Source organism: Apodemus sylvaticus, chromosome X (assembly GCF_947179515.1).
Source record: "Apodemus sylvaticus chromosome X, mApoSyl1.1, whole genome shotgun sequence".
NCBI lineage: Eukaryota > Metazoa > Chordata > Mammalia > Rodentia > Muridae > Apodemus > Apodemus sylvaticus.
Window position 1 is genome coordinate 68,196,319 of NC_067495.1, and position 5,154 is coordinate 68,201,472.

A 5,154-nucleotide genomic window follows, 5' to 3' on the forward strand; every position below is an offset into this window, starting at 1 on the left:
CTGAGGTCTTGATTAGTAATCTGTATGTGAGCACTTAAGATCCTATTCCCCAATTGGTTATTTTAGTTGTTGTTGTTGTTGTTGTTGTTGTTACATCTGCCACTTCATTTATTGTTTTTATTTGCAGGAGAAGTTAAAACAATTTTTTTTCTCCTCTAAACCTGAATCATTCAAGTAAAACCACCTTTAAATATTGAAATTAGCAAAGTAAAGGGAAATATGCACAACAACCCAAGAACGAAGGCTGTGGGAGGAGGAGGGTGCAGCCTGCAGGCATCCAGCAGATACACTGATGCAGTGGGTCACCTTCTGGGACCACCACCACAGAAAGCAAGCACAAGGACCCTCTAATGATGATGCCCCCCAACATCTGAAAATGTTTCAACTCAAAACATAAGGTTAAAAAAGAAAAAAAAGGAAAAACCCCCAAACAGGCAACCCCACAGACCACCCAGTCTTAACCACCATCCTTAATCAATCATAGGCATTCCTTTTCATTTTATAAAAAGATTAATAAAAATACTGAAAAAATATTATAAAGATAACAGAATTCAGAAGTTTCTTAGCAAACCGTCCAGAAACTGCCCTCCAGTTTCCATTACTTTTGCTGAAGACCAGCAGGACTACAAAGTTTGGGATGCTGGAGCTCCTGGTGGAGAATGGGAAGCCCATCCCAGGAGAAATCAGACAAGAGGAGGGGGTTTGGGGGAGGCTGGCAGCGACTCCATGTGATACCCCTCTGTGTAGGAAGGGGAACACGGGAACACGGAACAGTCAGAAAGGCCTTAAAATCCTCCTTAGCATACAAAACCAGTCTGTACAAAGATCCAAGCAGTTTGGTACCGAACTGAGGTGAACACTTCAATTTTTATTCACATGCTTTGTTTTTTTCTTAAAAATCAAAGTCGCCCAAATTAAAATCTTTATGCTAATATTACTAGATATCCCATAAAAAGAAAGAAAAGAAAAGAAAAGAAAGAAAAATATAAGGATTTTTTTAAAATAAAACTCAGGATAGGAAGAGAATGAAAACCAAATTCCCATTTAGTCCCAAATGAAATGAAATGAAGAAAACTTGGTTTCTAATTGGGGGTGGAGTTTGGGTGGGACAACAAAAGCAAAACAAAGCCCACAGGAGCATCCTTCTCCCTCCCCTGCTCCACCCCACAGGGCTGCAGCAGCAGGAGCCCAGTGTGTGTGGTCTGCTGGAATCAACGGCCTGACCTAGGCTCAGTGGCAGCATCCTCTGCCCAGTGAAATGGCACCAGGGACACACACTGCTGTCGTGGGATTCCGTGAGGCTAGTGGGTTGTGGGGTGTGGTTCTCAGGATCTTCTTGAGGCTCCTGGTTTAGTGTCACCAGCCTCTCCCAGCACCTTTCTCTCCCAGGAGAAGGGTTCCATAAGGAGTGGCCCCTACTCAGCTGAGGGCTGTAAACTCTCCTTCTCTGTTCTCTGTCTCAGTCTCATTGTCTTCAATCTCTCCCTCCTCCCCGCTGAACTTGCCATGGGCCCACTTGGGGCTGGTACTGGACTTCCAGAACATGAACAGGCCTCGCCCCCTGGGAAAGGCTCCTCAGCCAAGGTCTCAGCTCATCCTTGCCTTCCTGGGGGGTCGTGCAAGTAATACTTCTTGCTCTTGGGCATGTACTCTGGATCCGTCTTCTTCCCGGCTTCTCTCTTGAAAATCATTGTTGCTGTTGTTATTGTTACCAGAATAGTTTCCTCTGCCCCAACTTCTTCCTCTTGCTCGACATTGAAAGGTTCCCCGAACTCTGCTGCCTCGTTCATTCAGACCCACGAAGTCTTTGCTCCCCAATCTGGATTTGTCAAAACCTGTGATGCTCTCCCCCCTCTCCTCTGCTTCCTCGGGTACTCCTCTACTTTGTAGGAGTAAGACGACTGGGAAGAGGAGGAGGAAAACCTAGACCAGTCTCTTACTCTGCAGTGCTTCTTCTGCTTCTTTGATCCTTTGTGGGTTTTCTCTGTTTTTTCAGTTTATCTTTCTCTTGAGTGGCTAGAGTTTCCGGAATCCACTGACTCTCTGCTTTGATTTATCTCCCTTAAGATCTCTCTCCTTGTAATAAGGCTGTATTTTAATGTCCCTCATATCACCAAAGGATTTTCCCTCCATAGTAGCTAAGCTAAGAGTTAACAGTTCTGCTGTGCCAAGGAATGAATTGTAGACACACAATTATTTTGGATACAGATTTCCTTCTATGGTCAAAGCTATTTGACTTGAGTGATTGGCATCATTCCCAGCCCACAGGGAACAAGTTACATTCATTCAAGAAATGGTGTGTATAATAATATGGTCTATCCATGAAGTTGTTCATCAACTGTTTCTATGAATAATGATTCTGCTTGGAGGGTGGCACAGACAATTAGGCAAAGGTAAGATTCTGATTCATTGGCTGTGATGATTTTGAAAAGCATTCATCTCAGAAAAAGAATAACTCATAAGATCCTATTCTTCAAAATTGATGTCTAAAAATTGTTATTTTGGGTTTGTACCACAGTAAGAGCCAAGATTTAAAGCTCTACTAAATACAAAACAAAAAAAAAAGACTTCATCTATTTATGTTCATTTAATAACATGTCTATAATTTTTATGATAGGTATAAAAATATGTTGTGTTGAATATAATAAAAATAAAAAATAAATAAAGATCTCTCTCCTTATGTTTTTAATGACATTTAATATCAAGGCGAAGATCAACAGGATCATCTTTGTATTTTCCCTCAGCCTTGTGGCAAGGTCCCTGTGGATTTTTCAATTCCTCATGAGTCAAACCATGCTTTCAGGATGTACTGGGGGAAACGTCTACCCTCCTGTTTAATCTCTGGGCTTTTCTCTTAATTTTTAGCTGCTTCTTGTTCATTTCCTTTCTTTAGGTATTTAGAAAATTGTTCGTGCAATGTCATTCCAGAGGATCTAAAGTGATGCTCTTTAACATGATAAACAATGGTCACTATGCGCTAGACAAACAATTCTGAGGGGCTACACTGAGACTGTATGTGCTGTAAAATGGAACGAAATTCCTGCTCCTTTTTTGTTGCTATGGACTAGATCCCCAACAAAGCTTTCCTTCCTGAGCCAATAAGCCACTGGGTCTTTTGGGCAACTGGCTGCCTCTGAAGGGCTTCTCAGTGTCCTTCTTGGGAACAAATGGATCAGATTTCATTTTGACATTAGCATCAGAGAAGGCTCCTTTCTCCTTCAGCTTCTTTTTATTGGCATTTGTTTGTTTCTGCTCCTTATCCTTCCTCCTATTCCCTATCTTCTGCTTTTCCAGATACCAGTTTGATTATGCTGTTCCTCCCAAAGCAGCCATTCTCCTCTTTGAGGTGAGCCATACGCAGAGCAAGCAGCTGATGGACTCTTACCCACAGATCTCTTTTTGGATGAACCCAGAGCCATGGTCGAACTGACCTTGTTGTGCTCCAGACTGATATCCAGCACCATCTGACATAGATGAGTCCATCTGGGATGCATGAGAAAGTGGAGGACTAGGTTTTGGCACAGGGCTAGGGTGTGGTGACCTTCCCCTAACCACCACAGTCTGGAGGGGGCTTTTGGGAGCTTGGTTTCTCTCCCGGGGACTCAGATTAGAAACCGAGGCCCCGTGATGCAGAGCTAGTGCCATAGATGGTGGCATCGGCGTTGAGTTATCAGACCCTTCTATATCTTGAGAGGTGCCTCCAGAGAATGCCTGCTCCTTAGCCTCATCTCCCTGGTTATCACCAGCTGCCTGAGATGGCCGGCTATCCTTGGAAGAGGATTTTTTTCTCTTTTGTAGACTTCGGCTTAGATGACTCAACCCTGCTGTGGTTGGAGGACGACCAAGAGGATGAGGAACGTCTTGACCCGTCAGAGAATGGATCGTAAGAGTTCCTAGAATGGCTCCTGGTGAAGGGGACTGGAGAACTGAGAAAGGCCCAGGCGAGGGCTATATGCTTGCCTTTATTTCTGCCAATTGCAATGGTATTTCCATAGCCACCTCAGTAATACTGGCCCCATGGTTAAAGCCTCGGTTTCACCCACAGAAGTAATAGGGACTCCTGTAACCTCTGTTGTGACCTTGGAAATCTCAATTCTGATACACTCTGGGGTGATTCCTTTCTCTGTTATGAGCTGGAGAATATGATCTGGAAGGAGACCTAGAACTCAACCTGCGCTTCCTTGAATGAGAAACAAATCAGCCTAAGGACCAAGATTTTTAAAATGAACGAGACCAAGATCTGGATGCAGATCATGAGCAAGAAGACCAAGACCCAGACTTGGATTTGTTTGTTTTTGGCATCCTGGAAGAGTTTACATCTTAGAATTAATGACTCAACTTACACTGCCTCCAAAAAAAAAAAAAAAAAAAAAAAAAAAAAAAAAAAAAAAAAAGCACCACCAATAAATTCTCCAATTTACAATCAGGGTATAACTCTTGGCCAGCTGAAGTGACTTCAGCTGCAGGCTCTCAATGGCACAGCTGAACCTTGCCCCAACCCGATAGTGCCCCCCATTGGTACTTTTTAAATTAAATATATTCTTTATTTACATTTCAAGTGTTACCCAAAATCCCCTAACCCATGCACCCTCCCCCTGCTCACCAATCCACCCACACCTGCTTCCCTATCCTGGCATTCCCCTATACTAGGGTATCTGGTTCTTGATTGGTCATTAAAGTTTCGAGAGGACAATAAACTGGGCAGAATAGGTGGAAGTTCCAGTTTTCCTTCAGACAGGCTAGCCAATTAAGGGCAGGAAAAGAATATTTGCCATGCTTTGAGAAAGAAGGGGCCATCAGCCATGTGAGATCTCAGGCAAAGTGACCATCTGTAGCTTCCCAGACTGGGCCTGAGGTAGCAGACTGGAGGGGGGTTGGGATGGGTTAAGGGGTTTTCATGGGGGAAATCAGGAAAGGAGGTAACATTTGAAATGAAAATAAAGAAAATATCTAATAAAATAAAATAAAAAAGAAATACTATCAAGCTGAGAGCAGATTTAGAGGGCAGAACATGAAGGTAACTGAGCAACTAAAGTTGAGGGCAGATTTAGGCTGCTGAGCTGGGAGTGAAAAGAAAGGTGTGAGATAACGGAGGAAGATTTAGAAGAGCCCAGCCATTAAGCTAGAGCATATCAAATATAAGAGTGTGTGTGT

General features: G+C 43.2%; 1 pseudogene; it reads right to left on the bottom strand.

The window, feature by feature from the left end:
* Positions 1-1,415: 1,415 nt before the first annotated feature.
* On the bottom strand, positions 1,416-4,302 carry LOC127675668 (thyroid hormone receptor-associated protein 3-like; annotated as a pseudogene).
* Positions 4,303-5,154: the final 852 nt, after the last annotated feature.